Source organism: Lissotriton helveticus, chromosome 1_2, assembly GCF_964261635.1.
Source record: "Lissotriton helveticus chromosome 1_2, aLisHel1.1, whole genome shotgun sequence".
NCBI lineage: Eukaryota > Metazoa > Chordata > Amphibia > Caudata > Salamandridae > Lissotriton > Lissotriton helveticus.
Window position 1 is genome coordinate 337,885,952 of NC_136058.1, and position 24,540 is coordinate 337,910,491.

Here is a 24,540-nt window from a genome sequence, read left to right on the forward strand (position 1 = left end):
TGAAAAGAACGGAGATATATATATATTTATAGTTAGAAAGATAGCTAGATAGACAGATCGATCGATAGATATTTATTTCAATGAAATAATTTCTTGATAATACTGATTGTTTTTGGCTAGGAATTTCTGTATTGTAATATTTAGGAAAAAAGATTACTTGTCCTAACCAAAAGCAGCAAATCTGCCTATTACAATACTGTGAATTGATCGAGGGTATGCCTTAACCCCAAGGAGGTGAGCACTGTTTAACTGGTCCCAATAAGTCCTCGTTAGTATAGTGGTCAGTATCCCCGCCTGTCACGCGGGAGACCGGGGTTCATTTCCCCGACGGGGAGGCGATTCCTTTTATTCACACAATTAAATAAAATGATGTACTTTCTAACATTGTAAAATATATCTGTCATTATCCTTGCCTATTCCGATTGAGAAAAATGGTTGAATTCACCGATGGACAAAATGCTTACTGATGTGTTAACTGAAATTCAGAATATGCTCTGAATATTTCAATATGCACAGGCGTACCATCAAAAACACTTTACATCTGCATTCTCTTGGAAAATGAGATGAAGCAGTGGTGAATCCTAGGCTGCTGTTCCACTCGATTGGCACAATTTACAAGTAGAATGACTGCTTTTGGTTAGTAGTGACCCCTGGTGGCTAATAGTTATAAGCTGCAAATGGTAAAGTGAGCTGATTATATAGATATATATATATATAAATATATATATTGATAGTTAGAAAGATAGCCAGATAGACAGATCGATAGATAGATATTTATTTCAATGAAATAATTTCTTGATAAAACTGAATGTTTTTGGCTAGGAATTTCTGTATTGTAATATTTAGGAAAAAAGATGACTTGTCCTAACCAAAAGCAGCAAATCTGCCTATTACAATACTGTGAATTGATCGAGGGTATGCCTTAACCCCAAGGAGGTGAGCACTCTTTAACAGATTCCAATAAGTCCTCTTTAGTATAGTGGTCAGTATCCCCGCCTGTCACGCGGGAGACCGGGGTTCAATGCCCCGACGGGGAGGCGATTCCTTTTATTCACACAATTAAATAAAATGATGTACTTTCTAACATTGTAAAATATATCTGTCATTATCCTTGCCTATTCCGATTGAGAAAAAAGGTTGAATTCAGTGATGGCCAAAATGCTTACTGATGTGTTAACTGAAATTCAGAATATGCTCTGAATATTTCAATATGCACAGGCGTACCATCAAAAACACTTTACATCTGCATTCTCTTGGAAAATGAGATGAAGCAGTGGTGAATCCTAGGCTGCTGTTCCACTCGATTGGCACAATTTACAAGTAGAATGACTGCTTTTGGTTAGTAGTGACCCCTGGAGGATAATAGTTATAAGCTGCAAATGGTAAAGTGAGCTGATTATATAGATATATATATATATAAATATATATATTGATAGTTAGAAAGATAGCCAGATAGACAGATCGATAGATAGATATTTATTTCAATGAAATAATTTCTTGATAAAACTGAATGTTTTTGGCTAGGAATTTCTGTATTGTAATATTTAGGAAAAAAGATGACTTGTCCTAACCAAAAGCAGCAAATCTGCCTATTACAATACTGTGAATTGATCGAGGGTATGCCTTAACCCCAAGGAGGTGAGCACTCTTTAACAGATGCCAATAAGTCCTCGTTAGTATAGTGGTCAGTATCCCCGCCTGTCACGCGGGAGACCGGGGTTCAATTCCCCGACGGGGAGGCGATTCCTTTTATTCACACAATTAAATAAAATGATGTACTTTCTAACATTGTAAAATATATCTGTCATTATCCTTGCCTATTCCGATTGAGAAAAAAGGTTGAATTCACCGATGGACAAAATGCTTACTGATGTGTTAACTGAAATTCAGAATATGCTCTGAATATTTCAATATGCACAGGCGTACCATCAAAAACACTTTACATCTGCATTCTCTTGGAAAATGAGATGAAGCAGTGGTGAATCCTAGGCTGCTGTTCCACTCGATTGGCACAATTTACAAGTAGAATGACTGCTTTTGGTTAGTAGTGACCCCTGGTGGCTAATAGTTATAAGCTGCAAATGGTAAAGTGAGCTGATTATATAGATATATATATATATAAATATATATATTGATAGTTAGAAAGATAGCCAGATAGACAGATCGATAGATAGATATTTATTTCAATGAAATAATTTCTTGATAAAACTGAATGTTTTTGGCTAGGAATTTCTGTATTGTAATATTTAGGAAAAAAGATGACTTGTCCTAACCAAAAGCAGCAAATCTGCCTATTACAATACTGTGAATTGATCGAGGGTATGCCTTAACCCCAAGGAGGTGAGCACTCTTTAACAGATTCCAATAAGTCCTCTTTAGTATAGTGGTCAGTATCCCCGCCTGTCACGCGGGAGACCGGGGTTCAATGCCCCGACGGGGAGGCGATTCCTTTTATTCACACAATTAAATAAAATGATGTACTTTCTAACATTGTAAAATATATCTGTCATTATCCTTGCCTATTCCGATTGAGAAAAAAGGTTGAATTCAGTGATGGCCAAAATGCTTACTGATGTGTTAACTGAAATTCAGAATATGCTCTGAATATTTCAATATGCACAGGCGTACCATCAAAAACACTTTACATCTGCATTCTCTTGGAAAATGAGATGAAGCAGTGGTGAATCCTAGGCTGCTGTTCCACTCGATTGGCACAATTTACAAGTAGAATGACTGCTTTTGGTTAGTAGTGACCCCTGGAGGATAATAGTTATAAGCTGCAAATGGTAAAGTGAGCTGATTATATAGATATATATATATATAAATATATATATTGATAGTTAGAAAGATAGCCAGATAGACAGATCGATAGATAGATATTTATTTCAATGAAATAATTTCTTGATAAAACTGAATGTTTTTGGCTAGGAATTTCTGTATTGTAATATTTAGGAAAAAAGATGACTTGTCCTAACCAAAAGCAGCAAATCTGCCTATTACAATACTGTGAATTGATCGAGGGTATGCCTTAACCCCAAGGAGGTGAGCACTCTTTAACAGATGCCAATAAGTCCTCGTTAGTATAGTGGTCAGTATCCCCGCCTGTCACGCGGGAGACCGGGGTTCAATTCCCCGACGGGGAGGCGATTCCTTTTATTCACACAATTAAATAAAATGATGTACTTTCTAACATTGTAAAATATATCTGTCATTATCCTTGCCTATTCCGATTGAGAAAAAAGGTTGAATTCACCGATGGACAAAATGCTTACTGATGTGTTAACTGAAATTCAGAATATGCTCTGAATATTTCAATATGCACAGGCGTACCATCAAAAACACTTTACATCTGCATTCTCTTGGAAAATGAGATGAAGCAGTGGTGAATCCTAGGCTGCTGTTCCACTCGATTGGCACAATTTACAAGTAGAATGACTGCTTTTGGTTAGTAGTGACCCCTGGTGGCTAATAGTTATAAGCTGCAAGTGGTAAAGTGAGCTGATTTTTATATATATATATATATATATATATATATATATATATATATATATATATATATATATAAAAATATATATATTGATAGTTAGAAAGATAGCCAGATAGACAGATCGATAGATAGATATTTATTTCAATGAAATAATTTCTTGATAAAACTGATTGTTTTGGGCTAGGAATTTCTGTATTGTAATATTTAGGAAAAAAGATTACTTGTCCTAACGAAAAGCAGCAAATCTGCCAATTACAATACTGTGAATTGATCGAGGGTATGCCTTAACCCCAAGGAGTTGAGCACTGTTTAACTGATGCCAATAAGTCCTCGTTAGTATAGTGGTCAGTATCCCCGCCTGTCACGCGGGAGACCGGGGTTCATTTCCCCGACGGGGAGGCGCTTCCTTTTATTCACACAATTAAATAAAATGATGTACTTTCTAACATTGTAAAATATATCTGTCATTATCCTTGCCTATTCCGATTGAGAAAAAAGGTTGAATTCACCGATGGACAAAATGCTTACTGATGTGTTAACTGAAATTAAGAATATGCTCTGAATATTTCAATATGCACAGGCGTACCATCAAAAACACTTTACATCTGCATTCTCTTGGAAAATGAGATGAAGCAGTGGTGAATCCTAGGCTGCTGTTCCACTCGATTGGCACAATTTACAAGTAGAATGACTGCTTTTGGTTAGTAGTGACCCCTGGTGGCTAATAGTTATAAGCTGCAAATGGTAAAGTGAGCTGATTATATAGATATATATATATAAATATATATATTGATAGTTTAAAAGATAGCCAGATATACAGATCGATAGATAGATATTTATTTCAATGAAATAATTTCTTGATAAAACTGATTGTTTTTGGCTAGGAATTTCTGTATTGTAATATTTAGGAAAAAAGATGACTTGTCCTAACCAAAAGCAGCAAATCTGCCTATTACAATACTGTGAATTGATCGAGGGTATGCCTTAACCCCAAGGAGGTGAGCACTCTTTAACAGATGCCAATAAGTCCTCGTTAGTATAGTGGTCAGTATCCCCGCCTGTCACGCGGGAGACCGGGGTTCAATTCCCCGACGGGGAGGGGATTTCTTTTATTCACACAATTAAATAAAATGATGTACTTTCTAACATTGTAAAATATATCTGTCATTATCCTTGCCTATTCCGATTGAGAAAAAAGGTTGAATTCAGTGATGGCCAAAATGCTTACTGATGTGTTAACTGAAATTCAGAATATGCTCTGAATATTTCAATATGCACAGGCGTACCATCAAAAACACTTTACATCTGCATTCTCTTGGAAAATGAGATGAAGCAGTGGTGAATCCTAGGCTGCTGTTCCACTCGATTGGCACAATTTACAAGTAGAATGACTGCATTTGGTTAGTAGTGACCCCTGGTGGCTAATAGTTATAAGCTGCAAGTGGTAAAGTGAGCTGATTTTATATATATATATATATATATATATATATATATATATATATATATATATATATATATATATATATATATATATATATAAATATATATATTGATAGTTAAAAAGATAGCCAGATAGACAGATCGATAGATAGATATTTATTTCAATGAAATAATTTCTTGATAAAACTGATTGTTTTTGGCTAGGAATTTCTGTATTGTAATATTTAGGAAAAAAGATGACTTGTCCTAACCAAAAGCAGCAAATCTGCCTATTACAATACTGTGAATTGATCGAGGGTATGCCTTAACCCCAAGGAGGTGAGCACTCTTTAACAGATGCCAATAAGTCCTCGTTAGTATAGTGGTCAGTATCCCCGCCTGTCACGCGGGAGACCGGGTTCAATTCCCCGACGGGGAGGGGATTTCTTTTATTCACACAATTAAATAAAATGATGTACTTTCTAACATTGTAAAATATATCTGTCATTATCCTTGCCTATTCCGATTGAGAAAAAAGGTTGAATTCAGTGATGGCCAAAATGCTTACTGATGTGTTAACTGAAATTCAGAATATGCTCTGAATATTTCAATATGCACAGGCGTACCATCAAAAACACTTTACATCTGCATTCTATTGGAAAATGAGATGAAGCAGTGGTGAATCCTAGGCTGCTGTTCCACTCGATTGGCACAATTTACAAGTAGAATGACTGCTTTTGGTTAGTAGTGACCCCTGGTGGCTAATAGTTATAAGCTGCAAATGGTAAAGTGAGCTGATTATATAGATATATATATATAAATATATATATTGATAGTTAGAAAGATAGCCAGATATACAGATCGATAGATAGATATTTATTTCAATGAAATAATTTCTTGATAAAACTGATTGTTTTTGGCTAGGAATTTCTGTATTGTAATATTTAGGAAAAAAGATGACTTGTCCTAACCAAAAGCAGCAAATCTGCCTATTACAATACTGTGAATTGATCGAGGGTATGCCTTAACCCCAAGGAGGTGAGCACTCTTTAACAGATGCCAATAAGTCCTCGTTAGTATAGTGGTCAGTATCCCCGCCTGTCACGCGGGAGACTGGGGTTCAATTCCCCGACGGGGAGGCGATTTCTTTTATTCACACAATTAAATAAAATGATGTACTTTCTAACATTGTAAAATATATCTGTCATTATCCTTGCCTATTCCGATTGAGAAAAAAGGTTGAATTCAGTGATGGCCAAAATGCTTACTGATGTGTTAACTGAAATTCAGAATATGCTCTGAATATTTCAATATGCACAGGCGTACCATCAAAAACACTTTACATCTGCATTCTCTTGGAAAATGAGATGAAGCAGTGGTGAATCCTAGACTGCTGTTCCACTCGATTGGCACAATTTACAAGTAGAATGACTGCATTTGGTTAGTAGTGACCCCTGGTGGCTAATAGTTATAAGCTGCAAATGGTAAAGTGAGCTGATTTTATATATATATATATATATATATATATATATATATATATTGATAGTTAGAAAGATAGCCAGATCGATAGATAGATATTTATTTCAATGAAATAATTTCTTGATAAAACTGATTGTTTTGGGCTAGGAATTTCTGTATTGTAATATTTAGGAAAAAAGATTACTTGTCCTAATGAAAAGCAGCAAATCTGCCAATTACAATACTGTGAATTGATCGAGGGTATGCCTTAACCCCAAGGAGGTGAGCACTGTTTAACTGATGCCAATAAGTCCTCGTTAGTATAGTGGTCAGTATCCCCGCCTGTCACGCGGGAGACCAGGGTTCATTTCCCCGACGGGGAGGCGATTCCTTTTATTCACACAATTAAATAAAATGATGTACTTTCTAACATTGTAAAATATATCTGTCATTATCCTTGCCTATTCCGATTGAGAAAAAAGGTTGAATTCACCGATGGACAAAATGCTTACTGATGTGTTAACTGAAATTCAGAATATGCTCTGAATATTTCAATATGCACAGGCGTACCATCAAAAACACTTTACATCTGCATTCTCTTGGAAAATGAGATGAATCAGTGGTGAATCCTAGGCTGCTGTTCCACTCGATTGGCACAATTTACAAGTAGAATGACTGCTTTTGGTTAGTAGTGACCCCTGGTGGCTAATAGTTATAAGCAGCAAATGGTAAAGTGAGCTTATTATATAGATATATATATATAAATATATATATTGATAGTTAGAAAGATAGCCAGATAGACAGATCGATAGATAGATATTTATTTCAATGAAATAATTTCTTGATAAAACTGATTGCTTTTGGCTAGGAATTTCTGTATTGTAATATTTAGGAAAAAAGATGACTTGTCCTAACCAAAAGCAGCAAATCTGCCTATTACAATACTGTGAATTGATCGAGGGTATGCCTTAACCCCAAGGAGGTGAGCACTCTTTAACAGATGCCAATAAGTCCTCGTTAGTATAGTGGTCAGTATCCCCGCCTGTCACGCGGGAGACCGGGGTTCAATTCCCCGACGGGGAGGGGATTTCTTTTATTCACACAATTAAATAAAATGATGTACTTTCTAACATTGTAAAATATATCTGTCATTATCCTTGCCTATTCCGATTGAGAAAAAAGGTTGAATTCAGTGATGGCCAAAATGCTTACTGATGTGTTAACTGAAATTCAGAATATGCTCTGAATATTTCAATATGCACAGGCGTAACATCAAAAACACTTTACATCTGCATTCTCTTGGAAAATGAGATGAAGCAGTGGTGAATCCTAGGCTGCTGTTCCACTCGATTGGCACAATTTACAAGTAGAATGACTGCATTTGGTTAGTAGTGACCCCTGGTGGCTAATAGTTATAAGCTGCAAGTGGTAAAGTGAGCTGATTTTATATATATATATATATATATATATATATATATATATATAAATATATATATTGATAGTTAGAAAGATAGCCAGATAGACAGATCGATAGATAGATATTTATTTCAATGAAATAATTTTTTGATAAAACTAATTGTTTTGGGCTAGGAATTTCTGTATTGTAATATTTAGGAAAAAAGATTACTTGTCCTAACGAAAAGCAGCAAATCTGCCAATTACAATACTGTGAATTGATCGAGGGTATGCCTTAACCCCAAGGAGGTGAGCACTGTTTAACTGATGCCAATAAGTCCTCGTTAGTATAGTGGTCAGTATCCCCACCTGTCACGCGGGAGACCGGGGTTCATTTCCCCGACGGGGAGGCGATTCCTTTTATTCACACAATTAAATAAAATGATGTACTTTCTAACAGTGTAAAATATATCTGTCATTATCCTTGCCTATTCCGATTGAGAAAAAAGGTTGAATTCACCGATGGACAAAATGCTTACTGATGTGTCAACTGAAATTCAGAATATGCTCTGAATATTTCAATATGCACAGGCGTACCATCAAAAACACTTTACATCTGCATTCTCTTGGAAAATGAGATGAAGCTGTGGTGAATCCTAGGCTGCTGTTCCACTCGATTGGCACAATTTACAAGTAGAATGACTGCTTTTGGTTAGTAGTGACCCCTGGTGGCTAATAGTTATAAGCTGCAAATGGTAAAGTGAGCTGATTATATAGATATATATATATAAATATATATATTGATAGTTAGAAAGATAGCCAGATATACAGATCGATAGATAGATATTTATTTCAATGAAATAATTTCTTGATAAAACTGATTGTTTTTGGCTAGGAATTTCTGTATTGTAATATTTAGGAAAAAAGATGACTTGTCCTAACCAAAAGCAGCAAATCTGCCTATTACAATACTGTGAATTGATCGAGGGTATGCCTTAACCCCAAGGAGGTGAGCACTCTTTAACAAATGCCAATTAGTCCTCGTTAGTATAGTGGTCAGTATCCCTGCCTGTCACGCGGGAGACCGGGGTTCAATTCCCCGACGGGCAGGCGATTTCTTTTATTCACACAATTAAATAAAATGATGTACTTTCTAACATTGTAAAATATATCTGTCATTATCCTTACCTATTCCGATTGAGAAAAAAGGTTGAATTCAGTGATGGCCAAAATGCTTACTGATGTGTTAACTGAAATTCAGAATATGCTCTGAATATTTCTATATGCACAGGCGTACCATCAAAAACACTTTACATCTGCATTCTCTTGGAAAATGAGATGAAGCAGTGGTGAATCCTAGGCTGCTGTTCCACTCGATTGGCACAATTTACAAGTAGAATGACTGCATTTGGTTAGTAGTGACCCCTGGTGGCTAATAGTTATAAGCTGCAAGTGGTAAAGTGAGCTGATTTTATATATATATATATATATATATATATATATATATATATATATATATATATATATATATATATATATATATATAAATATATATATTGATAGTTAGAAAGATAGCCAGATAGACAGATCGATAGATAGATATTTATTTCAATGAAATAATTTCTTGATAAAACTGATTGTTTTGGGCTAGGAATTTCTGTATTGTAATATTTAGGAAAAAAGATTACTTGTCCTAACGAAAAGCAGCAAATCTGCCAATTACAATACTGTGAATTGATCGAGGGTATGCCTTAACCCCAAGGAGGTGAGCACTGTTTAACTGATGCCAATAAGTCCTCGTTAGTATAGTGGTCAGTATCCCTGCCTGTCACGCGGGAGACCGGGGTTCATTTCCCCGACGGGGAGGCGATTCCTTTTATTCACACAATTAAATAAAATGATGTACTTTCTAACATTGTAAAATATATCTGTCATTATCCTTGCCTATTCCGATTGAGAAAAAAGGTTGAATTCACTGATGGACAAAATGCTTACTGATGTGTTAACTGAAATTCAGAATATGCTCTGAATGTTTCAATATGCACAGGCGTACCATCAAAAACACTTTACATCTGCATTCTCTTGGAAAATGAGATGAAGCAGTGGTGAATCCTAGGCTGCTGTTCCACTCGATTGGCACAATTTACAAGTAGAATGACTGCTTTTGGTTAGTAGTGACCCCTGGTGGCTAATAGTTATAAGCTGCAAATGGTAAAGTGAGCTGATTATATAGATATATATATATATAAATATATATATTGATAGCTAGAAAGATAGCCAGATATACAGATCGATAGATAGATATTTATTTCAATGAAATAATTTCTTGATAAAACTGATTGTTTTTGGCTAGGAATTTCTGTATTGTAATATTTAGGAAAAAAGATGACTTGTCCTAACCAAAAGCAGCAAATCTGCCTATTACAATACTGTGAATTGATCGAGGGTATGCCTTAACCCCAAGGAGGTGAGCACTCTTTAACAGATGCCAATAAGTCCTCGTTAGTATAGTGGTCAGTATCCCCGCCTGTCACGCGGGAGACCGGGGTTCAATTCCCCGACGGGGAGGCGATTTCTTTTATTCACACAATTAAATAAAATGATGTACTTTCTAACATTGTAAAATATATCTGTCATTATCCTTGCCTATTCCGATTGAGAAAAAAGGTTGAATTCAGTGATGGCCAAAATGCTTACTGATGTGTTAACTGAAATTCAGAATATGCTCTGAATATTTCAATATGCACAGGCGTACCATCAAAAACACTTTACATCTGCATTCTCTTGGAAAATGAGATGAAGCAGTGGTGAATCCTAGGCTGCTGTTCCACTCGATTGGCACAATTTACAAGTAGAATGACTGCATTTGGTTAGTAGTGACCCCTGGTAGCTAATAGTTATAAGCTGCAAATGGTAAAGTGAGCTGATTATACAGATATATATATATAAATATATATATTGATAGTTAGAAAGATAGCCAGATATACAGATCGATAGATAGATATTTATTTCAATGAAATAATTTCTTAATAAAACTGATTGTTTTTGGCTAGGAATTTCTGTATTGTAATATTTAGGAAAAAAGATGACTTGTCCTAACCAAAAGCAGCAAATCTGCCTATTACAATACTGTGAATTGATCGAGGGTATGCCTTAACCCCAAGGAGGTGAGCACTCTTTAACAGATGCCAATAAGTCCTCGTTAGTATAGTGGTCAGTATCCCCGCCTGTCACGCGGGAGACCGGGGTTCAATTCCCCGACGGGGAGGCGACTTCTTTTATTCACACAATTAAATAAAATGATGTACTTTCTAACATTGTAAAATATATCTGTCATTATCCTTGCCTATTCCGATTGAGAAAAAAGGTTGAATTCAGTGATGGCCAAAATGCTTACTGATGTGTTAACTGAAATTCAGAATATGCTCTGAATATTTCAATATGCACAGGCGTACCATCAAAAACACTTTACATCTGCATTCTCTTGGAAAATGAGATGAAGCAGTGGTGAATCCTAGGCTGCTGTTCCACTCGATTGGCACAATTTACAAGTAGAATGACTGCATTTGGTTAGTAGTGACCCCTGGTGGCTAATAGTTATAAGCTGCAAATGGTAAAGTGAGCTGATTTTATATATATATATATATATATATATATATATATATATATATATATATATATATATATATATATATATATATATATATATATATATATATATATATAATATATATATATATATATATATATATATATATATAAATATATATATTGATAGTTAGAAAGATAGCCAGATCGATAGATAGATATTTATTTCAATGAAATAATTTCTTGATAAAACTGATTGTTTTGGGCTAGGAATTTCTGTATTGTAATATTTAGGAAAAAAGATTACTTGTCCTAATGAAAAGCAGCAAATCTGCCAATTACAATACTGTGAATTGATCGAGGGTATGCCTTAACCCCAAGGAGGTGAGCACTGTTTAACTGATGCCAATAAGTCCTCGTTAGTATAGTGGTCAGTATCCCCGCCTGTCACGCGGGAGACCAGAGTTCATTTCCCCGACGGGGAGGCGATTTCTTTTATTCACACAATTAAATAAAATGATGTACTTTCTAACATTGTAAAATATATCTGTCATTATCCTTGCCTATTCCGATTGAGAAAAAAGGTTGAATTCACCAATGGACAAAATGCTTACTGATGTGTTAACTGAAATTCAGAATATGCTCTGAATATTTCAATATGCACAGGCGTACCATCAAAAACACTTTACATCTGCATTCTCTTGGAAAATGAGATGAAGCAGTGGTGAATCCTAGGCTGCTGTTCCACTCGATTGGCACAATTTACAAGTAGAATGACTGCTTTTGGTTAGTAGTGACCCCTGGTGGCTAATAGTTATAAGCTGCAAGTGGTAAAGTGAGCTGATTTTTTATATATATATATATATATATATATATATATATATATATAAATATATATATTGATAGTTAGAAAGATAGCCAGATAGACAGATCGATAGATAGATATTTATTTCAATGAAATAATTTCTTGATAAAACTGATTGTTTTTGGCTAGGAATTTCTGTATTGTAATATTTAGGAAAAAAGATGACTTGTCCTAACCAAAAGCAGCAAATCTGCCTATTACAATACTGTGAATTGATCGAGGGTATGCCTTAACCCCAAGGAGGTGAGCACTCTTTAACAGGTGCCAATAAGTCCTCGTTAGTATAGTGGTCAGTATCCCCGCCTGTCACGCGGGAGACCGGGGTTCAATTCCCCGACGGGGAGGCGATTTCTTTTATTCACACAATTAAATAAAATGATGTACTTTCTAACATTGTAAAATATATCTGTCATTATCCTTGCCTATTCCGATTGAGAAAAAAGGTTGAATTCAGTGATGGCCAAAATGCTTACTGATGTGTTAACTGAAATTCAGAATATGCTCTGAATATTTCAATATGCACAGGCGTACCATCAAAAACACTTTACATCTGCATTCTCTTGGAAAATGAGATGAAGCAGTGGTGAATCCTAGGCTGCTGTTCCACTCGATTGGCACAATTTACAAGTAGAATGACTGCATTTGGTTAGTAGTGACCCCTGGTGGCTAATAGTTATAAGCTGCAAGTGGTAAAGTGAGCTGATTTTTTATATATATATATATATATATATATATATATATATATATATATATATATATATATATATATAAATATATATATTGATAGTTAGAAAGATAGCCAGATAGACAGATCGATAGATAGATATTTATTTCAATTAAATAATTTCTTGATAAAACTGATTGTTTTGGGCTAGGAATTTCTGTATTGTAATATTTAGGAAAAAAGATTACTTGTCCTAACGAAAAGCAGCAAATCTGCCAATTACAATACTGTGAATTGATCGAGGGTATGCCTTAACCCCAAGGAGGTGAGCACTGTTTAACTGATGCCAATAAGTCCTCGTTAGTATAGTGGTCAGTATCCCCGCCTGTCACGCGGGAGACCGGGGTTCATTTACCCGACGGGGAGGCGATTCCTTTTATTCACACAATTAAATAAAATGATGTACTTTCTAACATTGTAAAATATATCTGTCATTATCCTTGCCTATTCCAATTGAGAAAAAAGGTTGAATTCACCGATGGACAAAATGCTTACTGATGTGTTAACTGAAATTCAGAATATGCTCTGAATATTTCAATATGCACAGGCGTACCATCAAAAACACTTTACATCTGCATTCTCTTGGAAAATGAGATGAAGTAGTGGTGAATCCTAGGCTGCTGTTCCACTCGATTGGCACAATTTACAAGTAGAATGACTGCTTTTGGTTAGTAGTGACCCCTGGTGGCTAATAGTTATAAGCTGCAAATGGTAAAGTGAGCTGATTATATAGATATATATATATAAATATATATATTGATAGTTAGAAAGATAGCCAGATATACAGATCGATAGATAGATATTTATTTCAATGAAATAATTTCTTGATAAAACTGATTGTTTTTGGCTAGGAATTTCTGTATTGTAATATTTAGGAAAAAAGATGACTTGTCCTAACCAAAAGCAGCAAATCTGCCTATTACAATACTGTGAATTGATCGAGGGTATGCCTTAACCCCAAGGAGGTGAGCACTCTTTAACAGATGCCAATAAGTCCTCGTTAGTATAGTGGTCAGTATCCCCGCCTGTCACGTGGGAGACCGGGGTTCAATTCCCCGACGGGGAGGCGATTTCTTTTATTCACACAATTAAATAAAATGATGTACTTTCTAACATTGTAAAATATATCTGTCATTATCCTTGCCTATTCCGATTGAGAAAAAAGGTTGAATTCAGTGATGGCCAAAATGCTTACTGATGTGTTAACTGAAATTCAGAATATGCTCTGAATATTTCAATATGCACAGGCGTACCATCAAAAACACTTTACATCTGCATTCTCTTGGAAAATGAGATGAAGCAGTGGTGAATCCTAGGCTGCTGTTCCACTCGATTGGCACAATTTACAAGTAGAATGACTGCATTTGGTTAGTAGTGACCCCTGGTGGCTAATAGTTATAAGCTGCAAGTGGTAAAGTGAGCTGATTTTATATATATATATATATTCACTGAAAAAACCATAGGTTATAGACCATATATAGTTAGGAATTAGCATTTACAAAACCTTGAAAATTCACTGAAAAAACCATAGGTTATAGACCATATATAGTCAGGAATTAGCATTTACAAAACCTTATTTTACTCACACAAAACCATTGAAATTCCATATATAGTTAGTTGCACTAACTATATATCGCGCATCCGCAATCCACTGCTGATGATGTCACATATTACATCATTCATGACATGGTCAGTGACATCACTGATGACATCACTGATGACATCTCAAATGACATCACTGATGACAACATCCAGTGACTGTATGTTTCTGTAAAGTTAAAATATGTTTTACATATTGAAGAATGAGTAGATGTATAAGTGTCTGAATGAAGGTTTTAGTAGGTGCGTGGTTGACTGTATGAGTGAGTGATTAAATGCGTCCTACTGAATGCATAGGTTAGTGACTAAACTGTGTGAAACTTTGCATCAGTATGTCTGTTGTTGTGCAAGCTGCTGCATGTGTTGATCAGTAGCTATATGAGTGGCTATATGGGTTATTGATTGGTTGGCCAAGTATTTGTATGGGAGACTGAGTGTGTGTGTGGCTGGTTGGGAGGTGTGTGACTCTGTGCAGATCAATGTGTACTTGTATCAGTGATTGTATAAGAGAGTAAGTATGTGTTAGTATATGTTTGAAAATGTAAGATGCTCTATGTTTAACTGTATAGATTAGAAAATGGAGGTGTGATTGATTCTTTGCATGACTGACTAGGTGTGTGAGTAACTCCATGTATGAGCAACAGAGTGTAAATGTCTGTATAGGTGTATGAGTGCATATGATAGTGTTGTAAAGATGAGTGATTGTATGTATGAATGATTGTATGGATGAATGAGTGAATGTGTGTGTAGACGTAGGAATCAGTGAGTGCGTATGTAGTAACTAGTATTGGTGTGTCAATGGTTTCAAAAATTATACTCTGTATTTAACACTGGTTGTAACAGAGGTTATATTAAAATGTGAGGAGATGCATTGTATTGTCACATGAATGATATCATCAGTGATGTGGTCAATGATGTCAAATGAGATGTCATCAGTGATGTCATTTGAGATGTCATCAGTGATGTCATCAGTGATGTCACTGACCATGTCATGAATGATGTAATATGTGACATCATCAGCAGTGGATTGCGGATGCGCGATATATAGTTAGTGCAACTAACTATATATGGAATTTCAATGGTTTTGTGTGAGTAAAATAAGGTTTTGTAAATGCTAATTCCTGACTATATATGGTCTATAACCTATGGTTTTTTCAGTGAATTTTCAAGGTTTTGTAAATGCTAATTCCTAACTATATATGGTCTATAACCTATGGTTTTTTCAGTGAATTTCATTGGTTTTTTAACAGCTAATATCTGTAGCTGTAAAATGTATTCTTCTTTAAATCCAAAAATATATTTTATATGTTTATGAATAATTTTTTTTAAAAATATTTTTTTTTCTTCGTTCCCGCTTCGCGAATCGGGAAGCTTCCCGTTAGCTGACCTTGATGCCGCGAAATAGACCGCGAGCCGGTAAACGTTTCTTTACCGCAAGTGCCGCGTTAGAAAACAACATCGTGACGCCTCCCGTCCGCATGACGTTCCACGTTGTCGCGTGATACGTCATATGACGTGCTACGTTAGCGAACTGGTACGCGAAGCGAGTGCCAAAGCGCAGGTTTCTGGAAGCAAACCGGGAGGCCCTGCAAAGCGCTTAACGTAAACACAGCAAGTCATGTGACTTGGTAATAACACTTTTCATTGGTTCATTTCACTTTTGGTTTCCTAATGATGTAAGACTAGGTCATATAATCTAAAATGAACACTTTTGATTGGTTGAGAACTCTTGTTTTTCCCAAATGATGAAAATCCCTCCTTCTTTCCTCACTCTGACTTTCATCATTGTGAGAGAAAGACCCTTTGTGATCACTGAGCAATGGCTTCTTTAGTAGCTTCAGCTGGTGCTTCCCCACCACCTCCACCACATCCAAGGAAGAGTGGACCACCTGCTCAAGTTGTAATTCAACAAGAAGAAGAAGAAGAGGAACAGGAGGACGAGCACGAAGAGAGGCAGTTTTTGCCTGAGCAGCCCAAGACGTCTCACCGGAAAGAAAACTTCATTTGGCAATTTTTTAAAATTCCCAAAGGTCAGAAAAAAGTAAATGCAAGATACGTAACTTGCCTTATATGTCAAGATAGACTGTCCAGAGGGACCGACAAAAAATACAGTTTCGGAAACTACACAATGCATCGCCATATGACTAGGTGGCATCCTAACAACTACAGTGCTGCACAGTTTCGGAACGACCTAGATAATCTCCCTATTATGGCCAGAAGATCTGTTGTACCGGAAGTAACGGGACCAGAGGGCAGGGAGATGGTGCCAAATATACAAATGAGATTTGGTGAAGTAAAACACACCTGCGTATTTTGCGATGGATTCATTTCCTACGGAGAAAGAAGCATCACTCTGATCAACAGAGCTATTGACTATCATATGCAAGTTTGTCCGAAACGCCCAAAATAATAAATACTTCTTTTTTTTGTTTTGTTGCTCCTGTTGAGCCCTTTACAATGAATCGTTTTCATTGCCCCCTCCAAGAAAAACCCAAAAAAATATAAAACTGTTCCGAAAAATTCAAAAACATTAAAAAAATGTTCAGAAAAATAAAAAAAAAAGTTCTTTTCAGAACTACCTCCCCGTTATTAAAAAATTGGTACAATATTTGGAACTGTGCCAACCTCTATTTCTCTTAGTTCGCTTCCTAGTTCGCTCGCTGGTACGCGAACTGGAAGCGAACCAAAAACAGTAAGTATAAGGGAAGGAAACACACACTTATGTTAAAAGAAAGACAGCTATAGGGGAGTAAACTAGAGATACTATTACCCATAATCCACTACTGATGATGTCACATATTACATCATTCATGACATGCTCAGTGACATCATCAGCAGAGGATTGCGGGTTTTTTGGCAACATGCCTTATCCACGGTTTAATAACGCTGCCTTTTGCTTTATATAAGTTTTCAAATTGTATGAAATATATACCAATAGGTCTTTATGAACCTTTAGGTAGTGCTTTTGTTCATGAGGTCTGGTCGCTTCCATACACATACAGATGTTTCAAAGATGATCAAGAAGTTTATCTGAATGGAGAGGAATGCACTGAGACGCCAGATCATTCACTAATGTGTAGGCACATACAGTTACACGATTCATGCAACAAACACCGACCAAATATGGCTTGCGTGTTGCAAGGCACGCCAGTTCCTGCTATCATCCCCACGTTCAAGTTGTTGGAAAATGGTAGTTATTTGATGCTCAATAATGAAGATTGTTCTGAGTTAATTAAAAGTATTCCTTTTATCGTAACAGTAAGTGAACGGGTTATTTGCTGCAGAAATGTTCTATTTCCTCCCACACATGAACATAGGGAGTTTTCAATCTGGCCACAAATACCAACCTTGGGACACGTTTCAACGGCATGACAAGAATAAGAGCTCTTTTGTCTCAGAGAGAGGTGGCCTTGAGTTCGGCCCGTGAAACTTTCGTACTTCACATAGCGAACACCCGTACACAGGTTTGCCTTTCAATTTCAGCAACATGTTTCCGACTATCTTTAACGCATCCTCCACAAAATCCCTGGCACACTTTTTTAAAGTTGTTACCAGTGGTCTCGTGACTTCATTTGAGAAAATCTTTGGAGTCATCCCTGCTCCCTTTCATTCCATTTTCTCCACTCTGGTTCGTGGATTGCATTTTTACTTGCATTACCAGCGGACGCTCTTGTGCTTTTTTACATTTTTAATTATGGATGTCCCTCCTATGCAACCTCCGACCCTGCAGCTGCTGACACTGTTCCGCAATCGCATGCTAGAATATTATGGCACAATGCCGTTGGCGATATTAAGCACGGCATATGGATTATCTTTTCGGTTCTCCTACTTCACCTGTGTCCAGCCTGTATTTCACTGCCTGACCTGTGATTTCGATTGGGCCATTGATTTGTGTCTCTGCGGACCGGTTTCTCCTGACGTCGACTTTAATCAGCTGATGACTCCTATCATTACTCACGAGTTGATTTGTCCTGGCGAAAGGATTATGGCTGTGGCATTGATGCATGGACTACTTGGTCCCTGGAATTTACTGGCGGCAGCACAGTCTTTCTTGGAACACAGCTTTCTTGAAAACCCACCGAGCTGTCCTCTGATGGTGATAGAGGATCCGGTGCTGGGAGAGCACGTATGTTCTTTTCCGCTTTTAAATTGGATGGCTGAACTGTTTTCGGATGAAGACGGTGACTTCCTGTTGGAGGCTGTTGCAGCTTATTTTGCATACACAGTTATGTCATAGACCTTTTTCATGTTTCATATGCTGAGTACTAGCATTTCATTGACAATTCATTGACTTAATTGTCAAGTTTTTATTATTTACCTTGCCTATTGGCTTAAGACTCGATAAAGTACTTGGCTGTTTTATTTTTCTTTAGCATTGAATTTTCCTAGTTTTTAATGCTTTACCTTGCGGACCGTCCACATATAAACTTGCAATCTGCTCTCATGAGATGGCACTTCTATTATCTTATTCAGTTCGTTTCCGGATCATGAGGAGGTGTCATCTAGGTCCTGGATATCTTTACACCGTGTTAAGTTAGCATGGGCTCATTACCGGTTTAAACGCCATTTTTCCTTTTTTGCAACTTCTGCACACGACATTTAGTTGTTGCTTTAGCTTTCCACCTAGTAGTTCATCGTGGTTTACATGAGAATAATATGTTATTGGTCTACTATCTGCTTTACTTGTTAAACTATATCTGTACAGCGAGTGCTAAAGTTTCAAGAACAACACGATACAGAATTGTTATGAGGTCTGATCTCCACGACTTCATACTCATAACATAAGTGCAACTTCTGCCAATTCTGGGCATGAGGCGGGTTTTATATTGCTTTGCCGAACACACATACACAACAGTTGATGCGGTTCACATGAAGAGAGAGCTGGTGTATGCTGATGTGATTCCTTCAAATCTAAGACACTAAAGTATGGGCACGCCCTAAACCAACACAAAGAGACCTTCTTAGCAAATAATATAATATGTGTATTAGGGAGGGTGAGATATAAGCAGCCGCGGGCCGTGGAGGGAGTTACGGTGAGGCAGGGAGGCGGGGAGGGGGAGAAGCAGGGTGGAGCCCTCTCTACCTTGCCCCTCCCCCTCCCCGCCTCCCTGCCCCACCGTAACTCCCTCCACGGCCCGCGGCTGCTTATAAGTGTTGCTAACTCTTATTCATTTACAGCATGTTAACATACTGTCACCATTCGCTTTTTATGTACTAGTAACTATGCTGGTAATTTTGCTACTGATAATATGTGTACTTGTATTCTCCACCCTGCTTCTCCCCCTCCCCGCCTCCCTGCCTCACCGTAACTCCCTCCACGGCCCGCGGCTGCTTATAAGTGTTGCTAACTCTTATTCATTTACAGCATGTTAACATACTATCACCATTCACTTTTTATGTACTAGTAACTATGCTGGTAATTTTGCTACTGATAATATGTGTACTTTTATTATCTAAGGTACTACGCCTGAGAAGACGGCATTAGTAAATAAACATTTCAAATACACATGTGTTCTTCTTAACTCCATGTTCTGGTTTCTAAGAAATATATAACGACCGACTGTTCATGAGTTCCACGTATCCTGAGGTACTATAAGTTCATATTCTGGATTGTCTAAACATTGAGAGTTTGTTATATCCAATGTGACACTGTACCTAGCTTGCTAAATAGTTTTTGATTACTAACGTGAGTTTTGGGACACCCTAATTCGCCGAGGTTCCAATCCTCTGTCCACAGTTCTGTGTGAGAACAGAAACCCTGCGACAGGGGCACCCCCGACCCTTGCTGGACCTTCATCACACTTGCGATACAACTCCAGCAATGCGCCACCTTTACGGCACAGATACATCACGCATCTGTGCTGTTTTTGCCCCGTGATGCGCCGCATTGTAAATGCGGCACACCATAGGTGACGGAACAGCGGCACAGAATGACTAACACATCCCTGGTGATGCGCCAGTCATCATAAATCTATCCCTATGCTTCTTATCTTGTTAGAGATGAACCGCCATATGTATCATCAAAGTTATTTGCATTTCCTAAATAGCGAACTTTAAGGAATAAATAGCGATTCTTTACCATTCCTAGTTTGCGATGAGCTATTTGCTAATTAGCCGAATGTAGCCCAATGAAGCCCAATGTAGCCCAATGTAGCCCAAAGATGGCCGCCAGACACACAAAAAAACAAATGTAGCCCAAATATCAGCCAGATGTAGCCCAACTATAGCCCAGTGACAGAATGACCAATCAGCTTCGCAAACCTCCGTTACGCGAAGCGGACCGCTGTTACAGATATATATCTTTTTTTCAACGTTAATTTCTCAAAATCCACTGGAGCACATATATTGAGACCTAGCAAAGGCACATCGGGCTACCAGTCCCTAATATTTTGCCAAGTTTCGTGCAAATCCATTCAGCCGTTCAATTATTATTTTTATTATTTTTTTTTGCCCCGCGGGGCCCTTTTAAAACCTCCACATCAAACCTAGGGGGTCAGCGAGGATCTACTATGCCCCCTTATAGTTATTTCCCCCTTTGTTTTGACCTCCTCTTGTCTCTCGATCCTACCGAGAGACAAGATGGCGGCCGCTACGGACTGTTTGGAATGTTGACAGACGCCGGAGAACCAATCAGCTTCGCTTCACAAAGCTCCGTTGCGCGAAAAGTCCGCGAACCAGAGCGCTAACCGGTCCGCTGTTACAGATATATATCTTTTTTTAAACGTTAATTTCTCAAAATCCACTGGAGCACATATATTGAGACCTACAAAAGGCACATCGGGCTACCAGTCCCTACAATTTTGCCAAGTTTCGTGCAAATCCATTCAGCCGTTCGGGCTAAAAGTGAGGCCAACCGCCCTATGGAAAACTCAATGTTAAAAACACGTTTTGGGACCCCCCTTTTTTCTCGGCCCCCACTGGACGAACCCCCCCCAAATTTTCAAGGGCTGCTCAGAAACAAAATGTGCCATTTTCCTGAAAATTTCTGCCAATTCTGTCCACAAACGCCAAAGTTATTAGACATAGAATTTTCAAAAAACCCATAGAGAAAAAATCCTAACTATATATACCTACTGGCGACCGCCAGTAGGTAATATATATATATATATATATATATATATATATATATATATATATATATATAAATATATATATTGATAGTTAGAAAGATAGCCAGATAGACAGATCGATAGATAGATATTTATTTCAATGAAATAATTTCTTGATAAAACTGATTGTTTTGGGCTAGGAATTTCTGTATTGTAATATTTAGGCAAAAAGATTACTTGTCCTAACGAAAAGCAGCAAATCTGCCAATTACAATACTGTGAATTGATCGAGGGTATGCCTTAACCCCAAGGAGGTGAGCACTGTTTAACTGAGGCCAATAAGTCCTCGTTAGTATAGTGGTCAGTATCCCCGCCTGTCACGCGGGAGACCGGGGTTCATTTCCCCGACGGGGAGGCGATTCCTTTTATTCACACAATTAAATAAAATGATGTACTTTCTAACATTGTAAAATATATCTCTCATTATCCTTGCCTATTCCGATTGAGAAAAAAGGTTGAATTCACCGATGTACAAAATGTTTACTGATGTGTTAACTGAAATTCAGAATATGCTCTGAATATTTCAATATGCACAGGCGTACCATCAAAAACACTTTACATCTGCATTCTCTTGGAAAATGAGATGAAGCAGTGGTGAATCCTAGGCTGCTGTTCCACTCGATTGGCACAATTTACAAGTAGAATGACTGCTTTTGGTTAGTAGTGACCCCTGGTGGCTAATAGTTATAAGCTGCAAATGGTAAAGTGAGCTGATTATATAGATATATATATATAAATATATATATTGATAGTTAGAAAGATAGCCAGATATACAGATCGATAGATAGATATTTATTTCAATGAAATAATTTCTTGATAAAACTGATTGTTTTTGGCTAGGAATTTCTGTATTGTAATATTTAGGAAAAAAGATGACTTGTCCTAACCAAAAGCAGCAAATCTGCCTATTACAATACTGTGAATTGATCGAGGGTATGCCTTAACCCCAAGGAGGTGAGCACTCTTTAACAGATGCCAATAAGTCCTCGTTAGTATAGTGGTCAGTATCCCCGCCTGTCACGCGGGAGACCGGGGTTCAATTCCCCGACGGGGAGGCGATTTCTTTTATTCACACAATTAAATAAAATGATGTACTTTCTAACATTGTAAAATATATCTGTCATTATCCTTGCCTATTCCGATTGAGAAAAAAGGTTGAATTCAGTGATGGCCAAAATGCTTACTGATGTGTTAACTGAAATTCAGAATATGCTCTGAATATTTCAATATGCACAGGCGTACCATCAAAAACACTTTACATCTGCATTCTCTTGGAAAATGAGATGAAGCAGTGGTGAATCCTAGGCTGCTGTTCCACTCGATTGGCACAATTTACAAGTAGAATGACTGCATTTGGTTAGTAGTGACCCCTGGTGGCTAATAGTTATAAGCTGCAAGTGGTAAAGTGAGCTGATTTTATATATATATATATATATATATATATATATATATAGATATATAAATATATATATTGATAGTTAGAAAGATAGCCAGATAGACAGATCGATAGATAGATATTTATTTCAATGAAATAATTTCTTGATAAAACTGATTGTTTTGGGCTAGGAATTTCTGTATTGTAATATTTAGGAAAAAAGATTACTTGTCCTAACGAAAAGCAGCAAATCTGCCAATTACAATACTGTGAATTGATCGAGGGTATGCCTTAACCTCAAGGAGGTGAGCACTGTTTAACTGATGCCAATAAGTCCTCGTTAGTATAGTGGTCAGTATCCCCGCCTGTCACGCGGGAGACCGGGGTTCATTTCGCCGACGGGGAGGCGATTCCTTTTATTCACACAATTAAATAAAATGATGTACTTTCTAACATTGTAAAATATATCTGTCATTATCCTTGCCTATTCCGATTGAGAAAAAAGGTTGAATTCACCGATGGACAAAATGCTTACTGATGTGTTAACTGAAATTCAGAATATGCTCTGAATATTTCAATATTCACAGGCGTACCATCAAAAACACTTTACATCTGCATTCTCTTGGAAAATGAGATGAAGCAGTGGTGAATCCTAGGCTGCTGTTCCACTCGATTGGCACAATTTACAAGTAGAATGACTGCTTTTGGTTAGTAGTGACCCCTGGTGGCTAATAGTTATAAGCTGCAAATGGTAAAGTGAGCTGATTATATAGATATATATATATAAATATATATATTGATAGTTAGAAAGATAGCCAGATATACAGATCGATAGATAGATATTTATTTCAATGAAATAATTTCTTGATAAAACTGATTGTTTTTGGCTAGGAATTTCTGTATTGTAATATTTAGGAAAAAAGATGACTTGTCCTAACCAAAAGCAGCAAATCTGCCTATTACAATACTGTGAATTGATCGAGGGTATGCCTTAACCCCAAGGAGGTGAGCACTCTTTAACAGATGCCAATAAGTCCTCGTTAGTATAGTGGTCAGTATCCCCGCCTGTCAAGCGGGAGACCGGGGTTCAATTCCCCGACGGGGAGGCGATTTCTTTTATTCACACAATTAAATAAAATGATGTACTTTCTAACATTGTAAAATATATCTGTCATTATCCTTGCCTATTCCGATTGAGAAAAAAGGTTGAATTCAGTGATGGCCAAAATGCTTACTGATGTGTTAACTGAAATTCAGAATATGCTCTGAATATTTCAATATGCACAGGCGTACCATCAAAAACACTTTACATCTGCATTCTCTTGGAAAATGAGATTAAGCAGTGGTGAATCCTAGGCTGCTGTTCCACTCGATTGGCACAATTTACAAGTAGAATGACTGCATTTGGGTAGTAGTGACCCCTGGTGGCTAATAGTTATAAGCTGCAAGTGGTAAAGTGAGCTGATTTTATATATATATATATATATATATATATATATATATATATATATATAAATATAT

The 24,540-nt window shown here is 37.0% G+C and overlaps 11 non-coding genes across 11 annotated transcripts; all 11 read left to right on the forward strand.

Moving 5' to 3' along the window:
* Positions 1-1,667: 1,667 nt before the first annotated feature.
* TRNAD-GUC (transfer RNA aspartic acid (anticodon GUC)) lies at positions 1,668-1,739 on the forward strand. The gene has a single exon. It is a non-coding gene; the product is annotated as a tRNA-Asp (tRNA).
* Positions 1,740-3,071: 1,332 nt separating this feature from the next.
* TRNAD-GUC (transfer RNA aspartic acid (anticodon GUC)) lies at positions 3,072-3,143 on the forward strand. The gene has a single exon. It is a non-coding gene; the product is annotated as a tRNA-Asp (tRNA).
* A 1,371-nt stretch (positions 3,144-4,514) lies between these two features.
* TRNAD-GUC (transfer RNA aspartic acid (anticodon GUC)) lies at positions 4,515-4,586 on the forward strand. Its single transcript has one exon. It is a non-coding gene; the product is annotated as a tRNA-Asp (tRNA).
* A 1,387-nt stretch (positions 4,587-5,973) lies between these two features.
* Positions 5,974-6,045, forward strand: TRNAD-GUC (transfer RNA aspartic acid (anticodon GUC)). Its single transcript has one exon. It is a non-coding gene; the product is annotated as a tRNA-Asp (tRNA).
* A 1,330-nt stretch (positions 6,046-7,375) lies between these two features.
* On the forward strand, positions 7,376-7,447 carry TRNAD-GUC (transfer RNA aspartic acid (anticodon GUC)). Its single transcript has one exon. It is a non-coding gene; the product is annotated as a tRNA-Asp (tRNA).
* A 2,808-nt stretch (positions 7,448-10,255) lies between these two features.
* TRNAD-GUC (transfer RNA aspartic acid (anticodon GUC)) lies at positions 10,256-10,327 on the forward strand. The gene has a single exon. It is a non-coding gene; the product is annotated as a tRNA-Asp (tRNA).
* Positions 10,328-10,955: 628 nt separating this feature from the next.
* On the forward strand, positions 10,956-11,027 carry TRNAD-GUC (transfer RNA aspartic acid (anticodon GUC)). The gene has a single exon. It is a non-coding gene; the product is annotated as a tRNA-Asp (tRNA).
* Positions 11,028-12,484: 1,457 nt separating this feature from the next.
* TRNAD-GUC (transfer RNA aspartic acid (anticodon GUC)) lies at positions 12,485-12,556 on the forward strand. The gene has a single exon. It is a non-coding gene; the product is annotated as a tRNA-Asp (tRNA).
* Positions 12,557-13,930: 1,374 nt separating this feature from the next.
* On the forward strand, positions 13,931-14,002 carry TRNAD-GUC (transfer RNA aspartic acid (anticodon GUC)). The gene has a single exon. It is a non-coding gene; the product is annotated as a tRNA-Asp (tRNA).
* Positions 14,003-22,627: 8,625 nt separating this feature from the next.
* Positions 22,628-22,699, forward strand: TRNAD-GUC (transfer RNA aspartic acid (anticodon GUC)). Its single transcript has one exon. It is a non-coding gene; the product is annotated as a tRNA-Asp (tRNA).
* Positions 22,700-24,053: 1,354 nt separating this feature from the next.
* TRNAD-GUC (transfer RNA aspartic acid (anticodon GUC)) lies at positions 24,054-24,125 on the forward strand. The gene has a single exon. It is a non-coding gene; the product is annotated as a tRNA-Asp (tRNA).
* The last annotated feature ends 415 nt before the right edge of the window (positions 24,126-24,540 follow it).